Below are 25626 nucleotides of genomic sequence, written 5' to 3'. Positions count from 1 at the left end.
TCCAAGATTAAGTAGGTGTAGATAGGAAGAATCCACTGGGAATTCCAGGCTTTGGAAGAACCTGCTCCCTCTCCAGCACCTAGAGGAGCCAGACTTCCCTTATTAGCTCTGTAAGGGTCTAGTTAGAAAATATTAACCAGCACCCACAGTTTTTTGTGGGGGAAAAAGAGATTCAGAAAGATGCAGAGTCTTACCCCTCTAAAGCTAGAACAATGCCCAGAAATAGGCTAAGGGAAAATACACATCTGCAGTTGTCTTCAGTGTCCTGCCAAAGTAATAAGTCCACTCATGGGGGCTCATCCCAGTTCTGCTTCTGATCTTGCTCTGTTTCTGCTGCTTCTCCAACCCTAATTTCCCTTGCTATTCAAGCCTGATCTGTGCTATTCACTCCCTGGACTTGATTTTTGTGTAAAGAGCCTCCATGTCCTGTCAGGGCGTCCATCTGATAGCAAACCCATGGCCTCACTTCGGCCAATAAATCTGTCCACCCTCACTACTGCCTCCCTGACTTTTTTGGCCAACATCCTACCTTATCTCAGCTCCCGCCCACTGTGACTTGACCCACTGATACCACAGCAAAAACACTGCCCTTCTCCCAGCCCTTCATAGTGGGAGGGCAGTTCCCACACTGTCCATGGTACAGGAAAGAAGATCATGGACACAAATCTGATCTATCACCTAATACTCCATGACCAGGGCTTTCAGAACCACCACACTGAGGCCGTAGGGTCTCAGCCCTGGTTTCTTTCTATAAGTACCTGAGTCAAGTGTGACGGGACTCAGCAGTGCTCAGCTATTTCCTAGCCTGGGTTGAAGTGTACGTGGATCTGCAGAGAGGCACCTGTTTCCTTAATACTGGGTAAGCTTTTATATGAAACCGCTGCCAAAGGGGCACATGCCTATGTGCTCTCAACCAGTAAGAGTAGGAAACAGCAGAAAACACCACGTCAGAAAACACTAAGACAAAGGGTATGAGACAATCTGGAAAATCCAGAGAAATTCACTAGGTTATACTTCACAAACCACAGACAGTCTAAACAATAAAAATCCAGCCACGTGGTGGTACTTGCAGTGGACTAAAGAATACGTGAGACGCAGAAGTCTCAGAGGCTTTCAGTGACCACTGGAAACCAATGTTTTCAATGACTGGTTGACGACTCCTTCAAGACTTCAATCCATTTTTCTTCATAGTCCTTGGAATCAAGGACTATCTATAGAGAGTACACATGGTAATAAGATAGTGGCACCAGATTCAGCCCTTACATCTTTTTGGGTTTTGGGTCCAGCCAAAGATACTGAGTCCACTTTCCCATCTACTCAAATAGTCATTCTGGAATTCAGTGTCATTGGCCCCTGGTTGGCCTTATTTGGGTCCTGTACCCATTCCTGAACCAATCCCAGGGGCTGGGGGATGGAATGCAATGACTGGCTTAGCCCAACTTCACCCTGGACTGTAGGGAAAAGTCGACTTCTCTGGAACCACACGTAGAATAGTGAGGGAGGTGTGGGTCTAATAGAATCAGAGTGCTGTAATCACAAGAAGAGAGAGTGGATGCTGGGTGGGAAAAACAGCAAAAGTCAACCTGAGATCTGTAGGGCCTCCTTAGAACCAGGCCTTGGTTTCTGCCACAGTAACTTCTGTGTTCCTACTCTAGCCTCAGCTCCAATGTGCCTCATTCTCTTATCAGGTCTTAACTCTTGTTTCTGAGCAACCCACAATCCATATGATGCTGCTGGCCCTGCCAGTGGGTCCGCCTTGGTCAGTCTCTGCCCATTGAACCCCAGTTCCACTGAAGCCTTACTGAGCCCATGTGCCAAGTCCAGCTGAAGCCTGCTATATGGTATCTCCAATCTGATATTCCTGACTCCACCTGCTACTGGTCATATGAAAAGCAGGCCGAACCTGATATTTCTGTGATTCAGTCCACAAGAGACAAATCTGCAAACATGCTGACCAAAGAGATACCTGGCTTCGGATAATGGCAGATATTTCTTTAGGGCTGCTGCACCCCAGGGGAAGAAGGAAGATAATCAGGTGACAGCTACAAGAAAACAGCATTCCATTTAATTAAAGCTCTTTCTGGTAACAGTTGACTACAAGCCTGTTTATAGTGTATAAACACCTGATATTTACATGTGTGTGCACGTGTACACATGCATGTGATGTATATGGGAGCATGGAAGAGGGCTTGGGGAAAACGTGCTTCCTGCAACTCTTTTTTTCCAGTTCCATATTAAGAGTTAAGCTCTCCAGTGTAATCTCCTGCCACCTCTAATGAGAAAGTGGAAGATGGTTCTGAGTTTGTTTGGCTGGGGTCTGACTTAGCTCTAGTGTGTCCATCACAGTCCCTGAGTGGTTACTCTAGTGTACTGCTCTGGTGTTTAAGTAATATACCATAATATATATACGGGTGACTTGAAGAGATCTAATGCCTTGCAATGGAGGCCTGGCTTATGCCAGGAGAAAATCTAAGTAATAGCAGAGCAACTTTTGTCTGATGCAAAAAGGAGGCTTTTATTACACATCCCTATACGGAGCCCCAGAACTCAAGAATTCATACCAAAAAGTGTACTGAGGACGTATGGCATACTCAGCACCCACTTAGGGCCTAGAGCTGAAGTGCAGAAGAAGAAAAAAGAGCTAGAAATGAGAATAGCAAAGTCTAGGGCCACGGCATGGTAAGAGAAAGGGACAGCCAGAAAATTGTTTGTTTTAAGCAAAAGTGTTATCCTTTTGAAATTATTTCCTATATTTATCTTCTAAGAGCAGAATCCACACTAAATAACCATAAGTCCAACTGAGTTCTGAGAAATAATACATTCTCAGACTTGTCTGAGGTAAGGTTTGCATGGCTGTATGTTTTTCTTGGTTTTATTTGCATGAGAAAAAAAAAAAAAAGAATAGAAAAAAAGGCTTCCCAAGCACAGCTGTAAGACTTTAGCTTCAACAAGCTATTAAAATTACTTGTCAGTTCAAAGGGTGAATTTTTATTTTTCATGTGCATATCTTTTACAAAAAGGTAGCCTCATAATTTTCTTTTATATTTAAATTATTTTGTAGATTTTCAGTTTCTCATTTTGTATAAGCATGAGTAAAGGGGAAAGAAAGCCAAGGGTTTTTTTCTTCATTCCTTAAATAAAAACTACTAAATTTATCACTTCAGACATGATTCTTTAGGTAGACTGGCTGCAGTAAAGATGGCTTTCAAATAACAGCTAACCATTTTTTGTCTGTTTTATTTGTTTACATTCCTCATCCAATAAATGATTTAAATCATTTTCCACTTCCTCATTTACTATCAATTATTGTTTTCTCTGAGTAAGAAAGTTGTTTGTCACAAGGATGTAATACTGGTAAACATTTTAAACAGCTTTATTTATTAAAGTAGAATTACACATTGTTGAATGGAATGCCATACTTGGAAAGTATTGACTTGACCCCTCACATGTCTCACTCTGGGGGCAGTGAGTGTCCTCTGAAGTGGAAGAGTGATCTTCCATGGGGAAGTGAAAGTTCGTGTTTCATTTGAAGATGTGTTTGCTGATAACTTGCTTCCCAAGAGCATAAAATTGGCTAGAAAGCAAAACTAGTTGCAACACAATATTTGGAGAAAATTTTGAACTGTAACAAATTTCCCCACTCTAATCATAATAATTTGTAGAACAGAAACTGTGGTCTATGAAGAGTCTATTTGAAAAAATTGGAGCATTAAAAAAAAAAAACTCCTCTTGATTAATGGATACATAAAGGTAAACAGAAGAAATAAGACTTGGTATTTGAATAGATCTGTAAAGGGACTATAGTTAACAATAAGCTATCATACATTTCAGACAAGTTAGAAAAGAACAATTAAAACGCTCCTAGCATAAAGAAAAGATAAATATTTAAGTTGATGGATATCCCAATTGCCCTGATTTGATTATACACATGTGTCAATTTATCACATGTATCCTGAAAATATGTATTTTATTACATATCAATAAAAATATAGATAAATAAGTAAATAAAAATAACTCCTCATCACTCCCTGCCAAGTCTCATGGAGCCGAGTTTAGACCCATAAACATTGCATGACATTTTAATGAGTTGATATCCAGCTTTCCAATCCAATGCATGAGACCATTGAAATCAAAGGGAAGTCTTTGCTCTGTTGGATTCTTGTATGGAAATCAACAGTACCATGACCTCTTAGCTGTTTGAACCTTCAGGAAAATGACAGGACATATATTCAAAACAAAAAACTTCTGGTGATTATACAGGATATCTAAGTGCCTGCCAGTTTTGAGCTTTCCAAGTTTTATCCTGTAAACCTAGTTCAAGGATTTCAATCACCATTTAGCAGACTTGTCAAGAGTAGTATTGGCAATGATAGATTTTGCCTCTGAATACTTTGCTAATGAAAAGCAGCTTGACCTCAATGTAAGGCTTTGTGTTCATTTTGAATAATCATTATTACATTTTATAAAATAAAGTTCTTTGATATTCATGTCTAGTATTTTAACAGATTAATTCAATGCATTTTTTCCCTCTAAATAACATGATATGGTAGGAAGCATGTTGACTTTACCAAAAAGAGGGAGATGGGTTGAAATGTGGTGTCATAATGTAAGAGCTGGGGAAAAGAGTAGCCAAGTTATAAACCACCTATCCCCCAACACTAGATGTTTCTCTTCTACGTGATGACAGAAAGTCACTTGACTTAGATTGTTGAAGGTTAAAATGAGGTGATACATGAAAAGTATCTATTAATTTTTGTCACATAACAGCTACTTGATAAATATTATTTCTCTTCTCAATTATTTTTTGGTTCCAATGAGTCCTATGCCCATAAGTTAGACAGCTGTGCACTTAGGTTTTGTCTGCAAATGCTCACCAGTCTTTGAGAGTCCTCCCAACACAAGATGACTACACATGTTAGTGCATCTGCAATGGGACTCCTCTTACCACTCATCTTTACTCACTTGTTCAGTGGGCACCTGCTGGGCATCCACTTGCTACAACCGTCTGCATGGGGATACTAAGGTGAAGCACACCCAGGGCCAGCACTCACTGAGTCAATTACCTCCTTAGGAAGATGGGTCAGAAAACCAACAATTACCCCACAGAGCCATATGTTCTCTCTAGAAGGTTTATCCAGATTTTTTCTACATCTGCCCACATTTGATGGAAGAGAAAAAGAGCTCCTAATGACAGTGGAGGGGAGAGAAAAGTCCAAGAATACTTCAGCTCAATCTAAACCTACCAGAAATGTCAGCTAGGCAAGAGGTGAACAGGAAGAGACACAGGCAAGAGTGTTCTGGGTGGAAGAAGAGATTGTCTCTTTTTTGTAACAGAAAATTCAACACACACTATAATAGTCTTGTACTTAGATTGACCATAGATAAAGATGAAGGAGCTATTTGAGCATCTGTTGTGGCCAAGGTAGTCTGCTAAAAGGATGGAAAGACTGAATTAGTTCTTTCAGGACCTTCAGGAAGCTTGTAAGCCAGCTGGAAGAGTGAGAAACACACATGTGGCAAATAACCATGGAAGGTTGGAATTGCCAGCACTATCCAGGATTGATAAGTGCTGCACAGTGATTTATTAAATTGATATTACATAAGGAATGCCCCCTAACAAGGCCAAAGGGATTGGATGTCAAAGCATTAAAGCCACAGCTTTCCAACTCCGTTCTCTGAGACAAAATTAGAGTAGATGCAAAAGCACTATTCCTACTCAAAAAGATGTTTTCAAGCTGAGCACTTGAAAGTGAATGAATTACAATTCATCTCACATTTTAAAATACTAAAAAGTTGCAAGAATGAAGATTTTAAAAACAAGCAATGGGGAATAAAGCAATTAACCTAAGTATCTTTTTAAAAGTATTTTGACTGGAGTCTGTTAGGCTAAACATGAAAAGAACTGCACACAAACACTACAGTCTAGTTGGTAAATTTGTTCTTCACAGGGAGGTGGTTTCACAACTCTGAAACAATTTTGTAAGCATAATAGGGATGAGCTAATAAGTAAACATATTATAAATAATGAGAGCCAGGCTTCTCAAAATTGGACACAACAATTTGAAATAAATAAAAAGAAGGTTAAAATGAACCTTGTGGTATGGGATTGAAGTTGGAAAAATCAGTGTGAGCTGATTTTAAAAATACATATATATGCATAGATAGATGCAGATACATATATACACACATATATAATATGTGTGAGGGGGATTGGGTTAGTAAACATACATATATCTCGAGTTTTGTCTGCTGGGAGGGCCTGTAAGCAGTGACACCCCAGTAGCAATGAGCACATCTGATGCTCAGGGAAAATACAAAATGAGCAGTACTCAAAATAAATAAATAAATAAATAAAAGGCAAGGAGGGAGGGGGGACGAGGACATATTGAAAGGGCACAGAAACCTACCTGAAAGAACTTCCAATGGCCAAATGCAAAACAGAGCCACAAAACAATGATAGCATTAGATCATAACCCGAAGGATAACATAAATATCCTTGACTCTATACTGATACAAATGATAACTGAATAAATAAAAGGCAGAGAAGAAATAACTTTTCTTTACAGACTCCCACTAGTAAATGTAGAAGGAATAAGGGAACTAGAAAGTCCCCACAATTACAGCACAGTGGAAATTGCTGAGGACGAGATTTGTTAACGGATGATAAAATAAGTGAGCAAATGTTTAAGGAGAAACAGGATATTTGTATAGCCTCAAAGCATATCTTCCAAAATATACACAGAGTAATTTTAAAGGGAGAGATGGAAATTTTACATTGGAAAAACCTGTAGTCATGTGATCAAGGTTAACACGGTTAGTAATAAGACAAGTCAACATCAGGTACCTCTGGGGATGCATTGAGAAAGATACACGTCCTCTGTGATATCTCCCCAATAGTACATGACTTCAATCTAATCATGAGAAAATTCCAGACAAACCCAAACCAAGGAACATTTTACCAAACAGCAGTAGTCTTCAGAAGTGTGAAGCCTCTGAAAGACAACGAAAGTCTGAGAAACTACCACGGATTGAAGGAAACTAAGGAGATAGACAATTAAATGCCAAGGGGGGATCCTGGGACAGAAAAAAAGAAAAGACTTTTGGTGGAAAATCTGGAAAAATATGAATAAAGTCTATCGTTCAGGTAAGTGTATTGAATCAGTATTAATTTCTTAATACGGATCAATTTACTAGTAGGTATGATGCTAACGTTATAGAAAACTGCATGAAGGGTATATGGAAACTCTGTTCTGATTGTGCAACTCTTCTGTGATTCTATGATTATCTCAAAATCAAAAGTTTTAAAAATAAAACCTAAAGAAATTAAGCAGCATGTCTCTTCTTGCTACAAATGGATTTGAGATCCTTCAGGGACTACACATGTTTCCTGTTGCTACTGTAACACATTACCAGAAACTTAGTGGCCTATCACAACATACACTTGTTACCTTACGGTTTTGTAGGTCAGATTTGAGATAGGTCTCACCGGACTAAAGACAAGGTGTCAAGAGGACTGCGTTCCTTTCTGGAAACTCCATGGAAGGATTTGGCTTTTTTCAGCTTCTAGGAACTGCCTGCACTTCTTGGCTCATGACTCCTTCCTTCAAAGCCAGCCATGGCCGGTCACACTGCCATCTCTCTGATCTGCCTCCTTGGTCACATTCCCCTCTCTGACTATAACCAGGAAGGATTTTCCTTCTTTTTTTGAGACGAGTTTCATTCCTGTTCCCCATGCTGAAGGGCAATGGCGTGGTCTTGGCTCACTGCAACCTCCGCCTCCCAGGTTCAAGTGATTCTCCTGCCTCAGCCTCCCGAGTAGCTGGAATTATAGGCATGTGCCACCACACCCGGCTAATTTTGTATTTTTAGTAGAGACAGGGTTTCTCCATGTTGGTCAGGCTGGTGTCGAACTCCCAACCTCAGGTGATCTGCCCTCCTTGGCCTCCCAAAGCACTGGGATTACAGGCATGAGCCACCGTGCCCAGTCAGGTTTTCCTTTTTTAAGGACACAGGTGATTAGACTGAGCCTGCCTAAATAAGCCCATCTCAGAGTCTTTAACTGAATCCCATCTGCAAAGTTCCTTTTGCCACATAGTGAAACTCAGTCACAGGCTTAGAGGATTAGGACATTTGTGAGGTGGGAACCATTATTCTGCCTACCACAGAAACATTTCAGGGAAAAGGAGAAGCCAGCACCAGGGAACCCTGAAAAAGTAGGTGAGACAAATTTCCATAGCATCCTGCAGTGTTTCGCACGTAAGAGGTTCTTCATTAATTAATGACTGCTGATTTATACTGAAAACGAAATGACCACACCATCGCCACTAGTCCTTCAGTCAATGTACAACTGCCGCCTGGGTGGTTCATGTCTATCTATATGGCGTTCCTCTTTCCACTATGAAGGCCCCACCTTTTTAGGATCTCTATCTTCAGACCTCCCCATTCTCAAGCAGAGCTGGGTCTGGGTGTCCTAGGAGTACCAGTAAGTCATCCTGTCCTACCACATACCTGCTTCAGTGTCCCTCAAGCACAGGGTATTTAAGGAATGATTGTTGAAGTGGACCCTGAGCCAGGAATTGCCTTCTGCGGTGTGTGCAGTGGTCCTGTACATTCTTGCTTCAGATCTGTTTTGCCCTATTAAGAATGGAAACCTCTTTTCACTCTGCCTCCAAAAGAAATGTGTGAGAGGAAATGGGAAGCGGTTCTATCCACAGTTTTGACGTGGCAGAGCAGATAATGTTTTTATCATGGTCTTTGATGCAAACAGGGGGAGTCAGGCTGAAAACACAGTTTTCATGGATGATTTAAATGTTTAAAAATCTTAGCACTTTGAAGCATCTTATGCAATGCATGTGCCCTCGAATTATTCTCAGAGATCTATGTGAATAAATGCACATTTTGTTCACGGGTCCTTCACAGGCTCTGTTAATAGTTTTTAGACCCATTTGGTAAAGCAGCTAAACTTGGGCTGCACGTTGGCACCACCAGAGGTGCTTTTAAAAAATGCTGATATCTGCACTTGCCCTCAAAAATTCTCATTTAATTATTCTGTTAAAGTTTCAGATATTTGCATATTTAAGATCTCCAAATGATTCTAACATAAGACCAGGAAAGAAAACCACTATGTTAAAGAAATCACGTGTGTTTCTTCATATTAAAGCTGAAATGTGCCTTGCTGGATGGGGTGAGGTAGCCACCCCTAGGTGAAAATATGCATCTATTTCTTATTAGCAAGTAACACCCACACTTTTATCTGTCTCTGCTAAGGTCTAACCAGCAGTCCTTTTCACTCCTGCTCCAAATTTTTTACTCACTCCTCTCCCTGCCTCTTTCTCTTTGATCTCTTGCTGAACCAGGACTAATTCTCCATCTACTGCCCTGCAGCCACCTTCACAGAGCCCCATTTGCCACTCTCCTGACCCTGCTGCTTTCTTTCATCCTCCTGTCACACATCCTCATTCCTCACAATCCTTTGCTATTTCTAAACACAAATGATGGGAAGAATCAGAGCGGGAAAGGAATTCAGGTGATGTACTGTGGCTGCCAGAAAAACATGCTTCTCAGATCTACAACTACAGCATATGGATTGCTGGCCCTGAGTGCTATGCTCTGAAATCCACCATTGCCTTAGCACAAGGCCAGCTCCCACACCCCCACGCCACCCTCGCTTGGTTGCTCCCCATCAATAGCTGAGACAACGGCAGGGTCCTAAGTCTGGCCTGTCCCTGGGAGCCTCAAGCTTCTCTGACTGGTGACTTTGACTCAAGGCTCCCCATCAGCCTTGCCAGGCTTACCTACAACTGCAGTCAAGTTAGGACTCTTCACCCACCCCTTATTCCTTCATTCTCTCCCTCCCAAAGGTCAGACCAACAGTTGGCACTGTCAGCTGTCACAGCCCTTCCTAGCTTCCTCTCTATTTTCCCTCCCAGGCATCTTGTTGGTCAATTTCTTGCACATCTAATTCCAACTTGGTGTCTGCTTCTTGGAAAATCCTAAGTAGCACATTACTACAGGAGGAAGCTGTAAGAATAATTGAATTTTACTCGAAAAGAAGACGATTATTTTTAACCATTTATTTAATAATCATAAGCTAGTATGTATATATACATATGCATGGATTTCCCCTCATTTTTTTTTTAAAAAAAGATATATTCAACAGAAACTGGTGTCTTCAGAGGCTCCCTGATTAAATAAATCTTTTTTTGTTTTTTTCAAAACTGGCTACACATTGGGTCACCCAGAAAACTTTAAAAATGCCGATCCCCCTCTTGAGACTCTGATGCAATTAGTCTGGAGTAAGCCTGGAAACTGGCATTTAAATATCTCCCTAGATGACTCCAGTGTGCAGTAAGGTTTGAGAACCCTGCCCTATAGGTACATATAGGGACAGGCCACAATTTACAGTACCTACAAGATGTCAGCTGCCCAGTTGCTCAGGAGAAATGTGGTTAATCGTCATCCTGGGGGAGAGAAAAATTTCTTCAGCAGATCATCATAAAGGAAACACTGTGGAATGTCATCAACCACATCCTTGACAACATCCCTGCAGTAAACACAGAAATAAGCTTCATAGAATTGCTTCCTATGACATTCCTCAGTGTCGCCAGGTTCTTTCCATGTGCTACCACAGTGCAAGCAGGTTCTGTTCCCGTACAAATTTGCAGAGGAATTTTCCACTTTGGTTAGTGGTATCTCTTCCTGAGCAGGCTTCATGCTGTGTCTTGGGGTAAAGTCTGTGGTTTGGACACCAGGGGTACCAGAGAACATCTACTTTTACCTATTTTCCTTATTGGAATTCTGCAGAAAGTTGTGTTTGGCCAAAAGAGTCTACTGCTAAGGAATGTTTGAAAATCACTCTCCAGAGTGCAGGAAGAAAGTAACCGCCTCATTTTTTAATGATTCTAGGTTCATCCCAATTGAACTCACAACAGACCATGACTTCAGAGTCTCAGAAATAATTAACTTCACTGTGAGATGATCAATGAAGATGAACTTCAGACCATGACTCGATACCCAAGCAGACAGTGCACACCTGGCCAGGAGTGACATCAATGCTGAGAGTGACACCAGGCCACATCAGACCAGAGAAACAAGCTCCTCCCACATGGCCAGAAAGTTTTATGGCAGTAGCCCTAAGACTGACAGAATCACTATTTCATAGTTAATTCTTTTCATTTCCTCTTGGCCATGGAGAGAAATTCTCTAAAACCTTGAATTTGAGGAAATGAGTTTGTGAAAATCTAGCTCTCTTGGGACATGATACTATAACTCATCAGAAAGTCCAACCCATTGACATTCTTGACTCTAGGCTCCAACCAGGCTACCCGCCATCTTCAACAGGCATACCCTAGTAAACCTCCCAGCTTGGACACAAAACGCACCTTCAGCAGTTGGCTGTGCCTGACCCACACCAGTGCTGCGTGCTGAACTTCTGGATTCCTTTCCCTGAGCTTCCCTTCCCAGCATTCTTGCAACCAACCTGGAATGGCAGGGTTGAAGATGTTTAATAAATGAGTTTTCTCCATCAGTTACGATGTTCTAACCTCCTTGCTTATTGAGCTGCAGTTCACAGCAACTGTTCTACTACCTATGGATTAATATATGTTTCAAGGACAAGGACATTGGTTTTTAACTCATGGAGAGTGCATGCTCTCAGTATTACAGATCAACTATGGTAGTGACATTGAGTAACTTAAGTAGGAGCTGAATTGAAAACTGTAAAAACAAATAGCAATAGTGGAATATAAGTTCCAAAATCTAGATGCTAATCCAGATGAGTGAACACCATTGCTCAAAGAAGCAGAATTCAAGGACACCCAGTAGAGGAGAGCAAAAGAAGAGAAAAAGTATATCTGCTGATCAATCTGGATTATTGTCATTATACCACCACTATTCTTGACTTTAAACATACACAGAAAACCCTTATTTGGTACTAGAGTTTTATTTTTTAGTTTATAACTTGAAATGCACATTCACTTACAAACTCCATTTCATTTTCTCCAACAAATTACTGTTCTCCAAGAATGATGGAATAGAAAGAGCCATTGTTACTCTCCTTACAAGAAGAAACGGAGCCCCCTATGACTGGTAGCATTTTGGAGGCGAGCCATCCTCACCTGCCCTGCCAGTTTATCAATCTCTGACTTCTGCTAAAGGCTAAAGTGTGGAGATAATGAATCTATCAGATTCTTTCTGGGAAGAAACTCTTGATAATGCAGGTGTATTTTAAAAATCCATGAGCATATGAGAAAAATAAAGCTACTAAAGTAGGATAAATATGGAGAATGGCTAGAAGATCAACATCTCCACCATCTTGATTTTCTCCATTTATCAGCATCTCCACCATCTTGGTTCTATTCCATTTTGCCAACATCTCCACCATCTTGGTTTTGCTCCACCTCAGCCTTAGCTACAGACCTGATCCCAGCTGAGCATGGATGAACCAATGGGCTCAGCACTGAGATTCCTTTGGAGTGTTAATACTGTTCAGTTTCTGTCTGTTCTTCCCTCCCCCTTGCCACCATTCTGGGTCCCCAAGCTGCTGCCTCAGTGTGGTCACATCAGGGCAGCTTGGGAAGCAGTCACATGAGACAGGTTCTCCCCGTGGAGTTCATTCAAGGCTTGTGGAAGGCTTACTGGTTACCAAAATAAAATCTGTTTTCTTTTAATTTCGAAGCCTGTTCAGTACGCCACGTGCCTAATGACATGAGTGGAATTTAAAAGCTGACAATTTGCTAAATTCTTCACGGCTCTTAAAATCTGCAAAACCTTTACTGAGACAATGCAAGGACAGCTGTTGAGATCTTTTTCCATCCTGAGTGAAAGGCAGGACTGGGAAGTTTAAAATGAAGGACTCCAGTAGTGCCAACCAGGCTGAGAGGAAATGAGCATAAAGCCAGCCTGTGGAAAATGTCAGTAAATCAGGTCTGAAAATTGGCTTTCTTTTTTCTTCCCCTAAGGCAGAGAAAGTGAAGGAAGGACTGAGAGGTTTTATCAAATTGGACTTTACTTCATTATTCTCACTAAATCACGAATTCCCCACTGCAGGGTAACCTCACCCGGGGTGATGCTTTTTTAAATGAGGTGTCTTTCTCAGACATGTCTGGTCACAATTCACTGGTGACTGCACAGGAAGGTTAAAAGTGGGAGATTCTGCCATTAAAGATTTGAGGTAGGCCTGGGGTATTCTTAAATTTATTGAATCTTTTCTATTGTGTGTCTGCATCTGTGAATGTGTAGTCAGTGGCATTTTAAAAAACAATTTTTTAAAGATCTTTTAAGAACATTTTTGTCATGTCTATAAATTTTAAAAAATGTGATTACTGTAGAAAATGTATCAAAAGGAAATATTCAGAAATATGCACAAAAGTCTGGTGACAAAGAGGTTTATCATTGCCTTTTTTTATATATATACTTTAAGTTCTGGGATACATGTGCAGAACGTGCAGGTCTGTTACATAGGTATACACGTGTCGTAGTGGTTTGCTGCATCCAGCAACTTGTCATCTACATTAGGTATTTCCCCTAATTCTATCCCTCCCCTAGCCCCCCAACCCATGACAGGCTGCCTTGTGTGATGTTCCCCTCCCTGTGTCCATATGTTCCATATTGTTCAACTCCCACTTATAAGTGAGAACATGGAGTGTTTGGTTTTCTGGTCTTGTGTTAGTTTGCTGAGAATGATGGTTTCTACCTTCATCCATGTCCCTGCAAAGGACATGAATTCCCTTTTCTATGGCTGCATAGTATTCCATGGTGTATATGTGCCAATTTTCTTTATTCAGTCTATCATTGATGAGCATTTGGGTTGGTTCCAAGTCTTTGCTATTGTGAACAGTGCTGCAATAAACATACGTATGCATGTGTCTTTATATTAGAATGATATATAATCCTTTGGGTATATGCCCAGTAATGGGATTGCTGGGTCAACTGGTATTTCTAGTTCTAGATCATTGAGGAATCGCCACACTGTCTTCCATAATGGTTGAACTAATTTACACTGCTATCAACAGTATAAAAGCATTCCTATTTCTCCACATCCTCTCCAGCATCTGTTGTTTCCTGATTTCTTAATGATTGGCATTCTAACTGGCGTGAGATGGTATCTCATGGTGGTTTTGATTTGAATTTCTCTAATGACCAGTGATGTTGAACTTCTCTTCATATGTTTGTTGGCCGCATACATGTCTTCTTTTGAAAAGTGTCTGTTCATATCCTTCACCCACTTTTTGATGGGGTTGTTTGTTTTTTTCCTTGTAAATTTGTTTAAGTTCTTTGTAGATTCTGGAAATTAGCCCTTTGTCAGATGGATAGATTGCAAAAATTTCTCCCATTCTGTAGGTTATCTGTTCACTCTGATGGTAGTTTATTTTGCTGTGTAGAAGCCCTTTAGTTTAATTAGATCCCATTTGTCAATTTTGGCTATTGTTGCCATTGCTTTTGGTGTATTGGTCGTGAAGTCTTTGCCCATGCCTATGTTCTGAATGGTGTAGCCTAGGTTTTCTTCTAGGGTTTTTATGGTTTCAGTTGTTACATTTAAGCCTTTAATCCATCTTCAGTTAGTTTTTTTATAAGGTGTAAGGAAGGGGTCCAGTTTCAGTTTTCTGCATATGACTAAGCAGTTTTCCCAACATCATTTATTAAATAGAGAATTATTTCCCCATTGCTTGTTTTTGTCAGGTTTGTCAAAGATCACATGGTTGTAGATGTGTGATGTTATTTCTGAGGCCTCTGCTCTGTTCCATTGGTCTATATATCTGTTTTGGTACCAGTACCATGCTGTTTTGGTTACTGAAGCATTGTAGTATAGTTTGAAGTCACGTAGGGTGTTGCCTCCATCTTTGCTCTTTTTGCTTAGGATTGTTTTGGCTATATGAGCTCCTTTTTTGGTTCCATATGATATTTAAATTAGTTTTTTCTACTTCTGTGAAGAAAGTCAGCAGTAGTTTGATGGGGATAGCATTGAATCTATAAATTACTTTGGGCAGTATGGCCATTTTCACCATATTGATTCTTCCTATCCATGAGCATAGAATGTTTTTCCATTTGTTTGTGCCCTCTTTTATTACCTTGAGCAGCGGTTTGTAGTTCTCCTTGAAGAGGTCCTTTACATCCCTTGTAAGCTGTATTCCTGGGTATTTTATTCTCTTTGTAGCAATTGGGAATGGGAGTTCACTCATGATTTGGAACTCTGTTTGTCTATTATTGGTGTATATTAATGCTTGTGATTTTTGTACATTGATTTTGTATCCTGACACTTTGCTAAAGTTGCTTATCAGCTTATGGAGTTTTTGGGCTGAGACGATGGGGTTTTCTAAATATACAATCATGTCTCTGCAAACAGAGGCAATTTGACTTCCTCTCTTCCTATTTGAATACCCTTTATTTCTTTCTCTTGCCTGATTGCCCTGGCCAGAACTTCCAATGCTATGTTGAATAGGAGTGGTGAGAGAGGGTATCATTGTCTTGTACCAGTTTTCAAAGGGAATGCATCCAGCCTTTGCCCATTCAGTATGATATTGGCTGTGGGTTGTCATAAAATGCTCTTATTATTTGAGATATGTTCCATCAATACCTAGTTTATTGAGAGTTTTTGGCATAAGGGGGTGTTGAATTTTATCGAAGGCCTTTTGTGCATCTATTGAGAAAATCATGTGTTTTTTGTCATTGGTTCTGTTTATGTGATGGATTACGTTTATTGACTTGCATATGTTGAACCAGACTTGCATCTCAGGGATGAAGCCAACTTGATCGTGGTGGATAAGTTTTTGATGTGCTGCTGGATTCAGTTTGCCAGTATTTTATTGAGGATTTTCACCTCAATGTACATCAGGGATATTGGCCTGGAATTTTCTTTTTTTGTTGTGTCTCTGCCAGGTTTTGGTATCAGGATGACGCTGGCCTCATAAAATGTGGTAGGGAGGATTCCCTCTTTTTCAATTGTTTGGAATAGTTTCAGAAGGAATGGTACCAGCTCCTCTTTGTACCTCTGGTAGAATTCAGCTGGGAATCCATCTGGTCCTGGGCTTTTTTTTGGTTGGTAGCTATTAATTTCTGCCTCAATTTCAGAACTTGTTATTGATCTATTCAGAGATTTGACTTCTTCCTGATTTAGTCTTGGAAGGGTGTATGTGTCCAGGAATTTATCTACTTCTAAATTTTCTAGTTTATTTGTATAGAGGTGTTTATAGTATTCTCTGATGGTAGTTTGTATTTCTGTGGGATCAGTGGTGATATCTCCTTTATCACCCTCCATGGGCTACACCCCACTATCTAACCAGTCCCAATGAGATGAGCCAGGTACCTCAGTTGGAAATGCAGAAATCACCCACCTTCTGCATTGATCTCACTGAGAGCTGCAGACCAGAACTGTTCCTATTTGACCATCTTGCCAGCCACTGCCCATTGCATTATTTTTAATTCCAAAGCTGTAAACAATGTAAATAACCCAAAATAGAGTTGTGATTTATATACCTATTTTGTGGAATTATTAAAAATCATGTAATGATATGGGTCACTGCTCACAATATACTAAGAGAGAAACTATAAGGTTACAAACAATATGTATATTATGATCCCATCCATTTTAAGTACTTATTCATTACTTTATTTAAAAAAGAAGAAAATTTCCAAAATTAAATAGTTATAATTTCTGGATGATTCCACACCAAGTAATTCTTATCTGATTTATATTCTTCTGTAATTTTTTTGTTTTTTGAGATGGAGTTTTGCTCTTGTTGCCCAGGCTAGAGTGCAGTGGCGTGATCTAAGCTCCCTGCAACCTCCACCTCCCAGGTTCAAGCGATTCTCCTGCCTCAGCCTCCCGAGTAGTTGGGATCACAGGCACCTGCCACTACTCCTGGCTAATTTTTGTATTGTTAGCCGAGACGGGGTTTCACCATGTGGGCCAGGCTGGTCTCCAACTCCTGACCTCAAGTGATCAACCTGCCTTAGAGTCCCAAAGTGCTGGGATTACAAGTGTGAGCACCGTGCCTGGCTTATTTTGCTGTATTTTACAAAATGTCTGCAATCACTATATATTACCTTTAGAATTAGGAAAAAGAGGATCCTTTTGTTTTTTTCAATTTTCAAGTTCAAACCAGCCAAATACCCCAATACCTAAAGAGCTACTTATGTTCTGCAACTCTGCAACAGGCTAATGGGTTACAATGGTCAAGTCAGCCTCCTGTGGGGCTGGGTCTTCCTGTTCCTCAGGAAGAGAAGTGAAATGTCTCTGCCTCCCTCATAGCTAAAGTAAGAGAGCTTCTACTGAGGCTCCTAGTCTTCCAAGCTGTTTGGCTTCTCTAACTCCCCTGGATAAGGGACAATTGGACAATTTTCCCCTCTCAAAGCCTTTGCTCTTCATCTTCCTGGACCAGGCAGACAGAAAGAAAACACATTTGCCTGCTGCCCATTCACCTCTGAGGTCTTCTTAAAGAGGGAGGGCACCACCACCCAGCCACCTTCACTGCAAAGTAACAGACCAACATGTTCCAGACAAGAACCCAAGGTCTAGAGAGATTGTGTAGTCAAAGTTCTCCTGCTTCTCCAATGCTGCACACTCCCACTTTCCTTTGCTTAAGGAAACCAGGAATCTTGGAGTGAGAAAATGGCATGCTGAGAATTTTCTATGATAGTGAATTCAGGTTTCCTACCTACATTCTTTCCAAGGTAGTTAGTGACTAAGTCAATGTTCCAGAACTTGAATTCTAACACACTAGATGTGTATTTACCCTCATCGGCAAATTCTCATTGAGCCACATTGTGCCCTGCACTGGGCAAAGTCATACATATAAGAAGTGACGCAGTTTTCCTGCCCTATGAACTGTAGAATCAAGGGAAAGTCACATAACACTATGAGCATGAGTTTATTGTTGCTAGAATAATATATCTTGGGAATTTCAGCTTTTATTTTGAGCCTGCGCTATAAGTAAAAAGAATACCAGAAGAAACCTTAGTTTTATTGCACAAAATTAACATTTAAAACTTTTGTGTATTCTCCGCCCCAAATCTCAGTGTTTCAAGAGACTAGAATTTAATTAATGTAGCTATTTAGAGATACAAATCAGCCATTACTGTTCTTTTTTTCATAAGGATATTGAGTTTAATGATATCATTATCTTCACTAGCTTCTAACACTAAAGAACATAAGATTGATCCATTTTCCCCAAAGCTTTTGTGTAGTAAGTTTTTATGTAAGTGGAAAACTTAATGCTAACAGAAACAAATTCAACCACACTTTTAAAATTACAGGATAATTGCTAATTCTGTGGTCATTCATTCCCATGCCATACTCCAACACAGGAAACTATGAGAAATGTAACCACTGGTAAAATTAAACCTGCAATTATAGCACCAATTTCTAGGATATGTTGATTTTTCTCTATTTTGCAACATGTGCACAAATATATAAAATTTTCTCATTTATTTATCATTCATGTTGACCTTTTAAATTCAGAGTCTGTCATATCATGATTACTTTAATAAACTTAAGACAGGTTTGTTTCTTTTTTTTTTTTTTTTTTTTGAGAAGGACTTGCTCTATCGCCCAGGCTGGAATGCAGTGGTGTGATCTTGGCTCACTGCAACCCCTGCCTCCTGGGTTCAAACGATTCTCTTGCCTCAGCCTCCTGAGTAGCTAGGATTACAGGCACCTGCCACCACACCCAGCTAAGTTTTGTATTTTTAGTAGAGACGGGATTTCACCATGTTGGCCAGGCTGCTCCTGAACTCCTGACCTCAAGAGATCAGCTCGCCTCGGCCTTCCAAAGTGCTGGGATTACAGGTGTGAGCCACCACACCTGGCCTTAAGAAAGGTTTTGATGCTGGTTTAGTCTTCTTTATTGGTTAAATTTTTGAATTCTTATCAAATGTCAAGGGTAATAAAATACTCGGTGAATTAGCAAAATCTACCTCTGAAAATACTCATCAGAAAAATAAGAAACAAACATGTAGCAAACCCATGCTTTATCCTAATCCACCATCCTTTTAGATAATGATAATCTTTGCCACCTAGCATTTGGATCAGTCTCTCTATTTGCAATAAAGTCTCAATGCACCTCGTATCTTAACTAATATCCACCATCAACTTCCTGAACTTTTTCTAGATACCCTCTATTTCTCTCATCCACTACTCTTGGCATTTCCCAGTTATTGGAGCAGTGTATCCAAGGTTTCACCGTAACCTAGAACCTAGAATCATTCACATGCTCCCACATTTTCCTCATTGGTTGAAGCTTTCTCTAACCAGAATCCTTCTACCATCACCATTAGATGCATCATTAGTTTTTTATCTTTTTCTTTTTCCATGGCCTTAGTAAACTGTTAGTTTGTCATTTTTCATCCAGTTCTACGTATGTGTTATATGCCTCTCTGGAGCATCAATTCTATTGGAAGGGGCCCTGGCTATTTCCAACGACACACCAGCACATCTGGTATGACACCACCCCACCCACATATTGGGAGTGGGGACGAGGGCAATTCTAGAAACAGTAAATATTGAGCTCTCAGTGTTTTGCACGTACTATCTGGATTCAAACCCAGACAGTCTGAATGTAGAGCCAGCACTTTTCACACCGCACTATGCTGTTGTGATGAAGAGGACAGGAAGTAAGATGCAGAAGAGGAGGAGGCAGCAGAAGAGGAGGAGGAGGCAGGAGGTGGAATTCCAGTGGTTAAATCTCTGGATCCAGAAAAGTACTGTAATAGAATCCTCATTGTGGCACTTCCTGCTATATGGCTGCATATATGGTATATGGGCCACATGTATTGATATTAGATAATGATTATCTTTGTCATTATCTAATATCAATGTATTGGGCCACATGTATTGAACAAATGCAAAGTCTCATGTACCAGGTCATGTGCTGTGTGCTGCATACTGCCTATTGAGCAAACAGTCGTATGGTCCCTGCTCTTCCACGGCTGGCAGCTTCGTAATCCAGAAAGCTAAGGGGACACAGAAGGACATGGAGACAGTGTGGTCTTCTCAGAGGAAGTAATGTCTGATGGGTAGCACGATGGGCTAGTGTGCATCAGAAAGGGGCAGGGAAGGGCATTCCAAGCAAAGGAACTAGCCTGTGCAAAGGCCTCCACCTCATATGAAAGTGCAGTTTATTAGGGCCGCGCAAAGAAAGCACTGAACATAGTTCCTGGCACATGGTAATAGTTGATAATGTTTCCAGTGATGACAATAATAACAATAACGATTGCGATGGTGACTATCTTTGTGATAGAGGAACATACCCTTAAATTATTGTCGTTATGGTTTTTGTTTTCTTTTGTTTTATTTTCTTTTTTAGTGACAAGGTCTTGCACTGTTTCCCAGGCTCGAGTACAGTGAAGTAATCAAAGCTCACCGCAGCCTCGACCTCCTGGGCTCAAGCGATTCTCCCACATCAGCCTCCCAGGCAGCCAGTATTATAGACCTGAGCCACAATGCCTGGCTAATAATGTTTTTAAAAATTTTTTTGGTAGAGATGGAGTCTTGCTTTGTTGTCCAGACTGGTCTCAAACACCTAGGCTCAAGTGATTCTTCTGCCTTGGCCTCCCAAAGTGCTGGAATTACAGGCATGAGACACCATGTCCATAATCAGCACAGCTGATTAACTGAGATTTATTTTTCCCAGCTTCCATCTCATTTTCAATAAGGGCACTTTTTAAAGGTACATTTCCCTAAGGAGAGGCAAGAAAAGGGAAAAAGAAACAGAACTGGAAGCCCAAATCATGGATGTGTGACTAATCTTTCCCTTATTTGTAAATTCTTTTAAGTGCAGTATTATAGGGCTAGTTGGTTTAATCTTTACAAATGTGAAAAAATATAGAGAGAATATGTGGTGATCATTATCATACAGGTGATCAGTTTCTTCAGAAAAAATCTAACTAGGACAATTAGATGAGACATTTATCGAATGAGTGAAGTTTCTCAGTAGTAGGAGAACAAAAAAAAAAAAAAAAAACAGTCTTTTTTTCCACAGTAAACAACATCTTCCAGACCACATCTTTTTCAGACCACTTCTATGAGACTATCAGCATAAGGTGTAGGGATTTCTGAAATAAAATGCAGAGCGCCAAAGAGGAAATCAAGTGGTCCATGTAGTATTCCTTGTTCATCTTCATATTTACCAGGCAATTCAAATAGATAGATACTTCCTACAAAAACTTCTGAAATGCTACAATAACATATGCCATGAAATATAATTTGCATGGACGATTAAGATCCTATTTACGGCCTTCACCTCTTTTTATTGCTGTACAAAATAACAAAGTTCAAAGGATGGTAAATCTAATGGAAGTTATAAACACTGGAATTTCAGACCCAAAAGATTTTCATAAAAGCCAAATAGAAACATAGAGAAAGGTGCGGTTGCTCACTCTCATTTTCCTTTAAGTAGAGTGACTGTTTCCTATTAGACTTCACCTGGTTTGTTTATTTAATGATTCTTCCCAGTAGACTATTATTACCTGAAGGAGTATAAAATAGAAACTACAAGCATGAGTTAGAGAAAACTACAGTCTTCCTACCAGAGCTTGGGGAATAATGAATACTCTAGGAACATTTTTCCACCCAAATCCTGAAATTATGCTCAGAATTGTGGTTCATATGCATAGGTGCACTGTGTCCCCTTTAGGGGAGGAGCCATAGCTTTTTGTAGGGTCTTCAATAAAGTCTGTAGCTTCAAAGAATTGTTAAAACACATTGTTCAACAGTGTTTTCCTTTTGCTATACTTTCACTCAGTAACATTTCCACACCTAGAAAGGTACTTTAAAAAGGAAACACTTTTGCTTACCTGCTCATAAATTAAGCCTGAGCAACGTAATGTACAATAAATATAAAAATAATATGGATGTTAAACAGTGGTAAAGTGGTCATTAGTCCAATCATCAGAAAATATCAAGAGGGATCACAGATTAATTAGAATATATAACCTATTCAATTTTTTTTCAATTGTTTTAAAAGTTTCAAAACCTCAGGGTGTGAGTAGATTATTGTGTGATGTCCTTCTGACAAAATTCTTTTAAGTTGACATGCAGGACAGGAATTTGAGTGCTGTAGAAAAATCACCACATTTGCTGATATCATCTTTTTTGCAATTGTCATGGTCTGTGAATTTTTGGAGTCATAGTTTCTTTTCCCCCACTTGGTCCTTCTATGTCTTGCTCATTTTTTCCGATGATCCTCATCCTTCAATGGTTATAACCCTAAATATCCTCAAAGGTGGGATACTATGGATGATAACTGAGTTCATGTCTACCTATAACCAATGATTTATACTGGGGAACTAAACTAGCCATTCTGCAACAACATGAAATGCTGGTTCAGGGGGTGGGCAGTTTGGATGAAGTGATACTAGTCACTCATCAGCAGGGACATAATAAATACCTGAATTCTTTTCCTATAAAAGTATAAAGATTCCACTGAGATTGCATTACTTATGTGATGTCCTTTTTAAGATGCCTTTTAAGGCATATTATCATTAATGATACAATTTTGTAAAATGATTTTTAAATGGATAGTTTTTGAAAGAAGAAGGAGGAGGTGGAGCAGGAGAGATAGAAGCAGCAGCAGTAGCTGAGGTGAATCAGAGGCAGAGGAGGAAGAGGAGAAGGAGAAAGAGGTTGGGAAGAGAAGTGAATGTCCAGAGAATTGCTGGTGCAATTTAGCCTTCAAAGAATAAGCTGGGCCAATAAACACTAGTTTCTTGGAGCTAAATTTCTGTCTTTCTGTCTGTGGAGAGGAGAAGATCAAAAATGAAGAAAGAGGCTGGAAGACCCAGCCCTTTCGGCCGAGCTCCAGATGGAGTCATCCTGGTGAAGTATTCTGAGGAAACATGGACAGTGCCCCCATAGTGCCGGGCACTATATCTCTAAAGCAGAGATTCTGGGAGAAACATTCCCCATTCAAATCCTAAAATTATATTGAAAATGATGCATTCATATGCAGAGAGGCATTTTTCAACCTAAGGAAGGAGACATAGCTTTCTTTAGATACTCAACATAGTCTATAACCTTAAAAAAACTTGATGAAACAGGTTATTCAAGGTTCTGGATTCTCAGAACCTCTCTTTCCAAAAGCATCCAAGTTGTCCTTCATCTATCTCCTAAGCCTTCTGCCCTAGGGGGAATAACTAACCTCTAGGGGTGTTGGAACAGCTTTTTCCTGAGGATAAAACCTAAGTAGCTTGAACCATTTTACTTCACCCTCCTTAAGCTTATGTGCTAAATTGGTTAACAGCCCAGATTTCAGATGATCTGCCATGGATATTTATGGCCAGTATTTTGCAGTTTTTCATCATCCTTTCCCATTTGCTATGTCATTTGTTACTCACAACACCTTTGGAGTTAAGTAGGACACCCTCCTATTAGTTCCCATTTACAGAACAAGAAATTGAGAGTCACAGAAGTAAAGTGATTTGCCCAAGTTCCCAAACTAAGAATCTAGGCAGGGACCCCAGGGAGGGCAAGGCAGGTCTGTCTGCAAGGAAGTTAGTCTAAATACAGATGTTGTTGTTGTTGTTGTTGTTTTCCTCCAGTGGCAAAATGATTTAATTCCCCTAACCCAACCCTACACACATCCTTGATCACACCTTGGCCTTTCTTAGAGAGAAACTGAATCAAAGAGAGTCAGTGCTTTTCTCAGACAACAAAGAAATAGCCAGAGCATATCATGCTGCCAGCAAACTCCAGGCACATCAGAAAAACAAACAAGCAAACAACATTCCTCATTATTTTTGAGCTTCAGCACAGCAAAAGAACCTATCATCAGAGTGAACAGGCACTCTACAGAATGGGAGAAAATTTTTGCAATCTATCCATCTGACAAAGGGCTAATATCCAGAATCTACAAGGAACTTAAACAAATTTACAAGAAAAAAACAAACAACCCCATCAAAAACTGGGCAAAGTATATGAACAGACACTTTTCAAAAGAAGACATGTATGGGCCAACACACAGGTGAAAAGAAGCTCATCATCACTGGTCACTAGAGAAATGCAAATCAAAACCACAATGAGATACCATCTCACAGCAGTTAGAATGGTGATCGTTAAAAAGTCAGGAAACAACACATGCTGGAGACGACGTGGAGAAATAGGAATGCTTTTACACTATTGGTGGGAGTGTAAATTAGTTCAACCATTATGGAAGACAGTGTGGCAATTCCTCAAGGATCTAGAACCAGAAATACCATTTGACCCAGCAATCCCATTACTGGGTATATACCCAAGGATTACAAATCATTCTACTATAAAGAAACATGCACTCGTATGTTTATTGCAGCACTATTCACAGTGGCAAAGCCTCGGAACCAATCCTAATGCCCATCAGTGATCAACTGGATAAAGAAAATGTGGCACATATACACCATGGAATTCTATGCAACCATAAAAAAGAATGAGTTTATGTCCTTTGCAGGGACATGGATGAAGCTGGAAACCATCATTCTCAGCAAATTAACACAAGAACAGAAAACCAAACACCACATGTTCTCACTCATAAGTGGGAGTTGAACAATGAGAACATATGGACACAGGGAGGGGAACATCACACACCAGGGTCTGTCATGGGGTGGAGGGCAAGCGAAGCGATAGTATTAGGAGAAATACCTAATGTACATGACGGGTTGATGGGTGCAGCAAACCACCATGGCGCGTGTGTACCTGTGTAACAAACCTGCACGTTCTGCACATGTATCCCAGAACTTAAAGTATTATAATAAAAAAATACAAAAAAAGAACTACCTGAGAATATGATTCAACAGAATAACAAAGTAAATAAAGAAATAGGAAGCAATAAGTGAACCTACTCCAGGAGATAAGTGAAGGAAAAACCTAGGATGACACCTATGCAGCAGACCTTAGGAACTATCAGATAGGATTGGAATGGAAAGGTGAAGTCCTGGGAAGAAGGTCTTTCAAGAATCTTAAAAGTCAATATGATGGAGTTTTAGAAAAATAAAAAATATATGAGCAGAAAGCAATATAATAAAGCAATTAGATCCCCTAGGAAAAATCCATACAAGAAAGACAATCATAATACTATACTTGGTTCTGCAGTGGATTTTACTTACGTAATCATAATACAATAAATCTCAAGTGATAGTTTATTTATTTTTTATTTTTTTTGAGACAGGGTCTCACTGTGGCCCAGGTTTGGGTGCAGTGGCACAGTCATGGCTCACTGCAGCTTCAAACTTCCGGGCTCAAGCAGTCCTCCTGCCTCAGCCTCCCAAATAGCTAAGATTATAGGCATAAACCACCACACCTGACTCAAGTTTTAGTTTAATATAAAGTAGTGATTAGTAGTATTTGAAGGACAGGACGTAAGGGAATGGTAGAGGAATAGTCAGACCCTCATCAAATAACAGGAACTAAGTAATGTATAAAAATGGATATGTGAAGTAGCAGTATAAGCATATTCTATATAAATATGACCATAAGTATTATATGAAGTAGCTAAAAGTTAAGTTGCTTCTTAGGTGGGGAGGAATGGCAGATACATAGAGGTCTTGTCTGTTGTCTTTACATTTGTAAGCTTTTCAGTGTTGTTTGATTTTGTTTAATCATATATTAGTATACATTATTACTCTGATCAAAAAAAGAAGAAGGTGGCAGCAGCGGCAGGGCAG

The 25626-nt window shown here is 39.9% G+C and overlaps 1 long non-coding RNA gene across 6 annotated transcripts in view; it reads right to left on the bottom strand.

Moving 5' to 3' along the window:
• The window catches only part of LOC110741680, a 165423-nt gene that overhangs the window by 26799 nt on the left and 112998 nt on the right, over positions 1 to 25626 (bottom strand). Inside the window, exons 8-9 of one of the 6 annotated variants that reach the window (XR_002518328.2) lie at positions 11382 to 11479; positions 7924 to 10543 (exon numbers count right to left, since the gene is read on the bottom strand). The exons of 4 other annotated variants lie outside the window; for them this stretch is intronic. This is a non-coding gene — a long non-coding RNA (uncharacterized LOC110741680). Of the gene's footprint in view, positions 1 to 7923; positions 11480 to 25626 lie in introns of those variants that run through there. One more of the 6 variants, XR_002518327.2, reaches the window with a different exon arrangement.

The sequence above is a fragment of the Papio anubis genome, chromosome 15 (assembly GCF_008728515.1).
Source record: "Papio anubis isolate 15944 chromosome 15, Panubis1.0, whole genome shotgun sequence".
NCBI lineage: Eukaryota > Metazoa > Chordata > Mammalia > Primates > Cercopithecidae > Papio > Papio anubis.
This window is presented reverse-complemented; position numbering and strand designations above follow the sequence as displayed.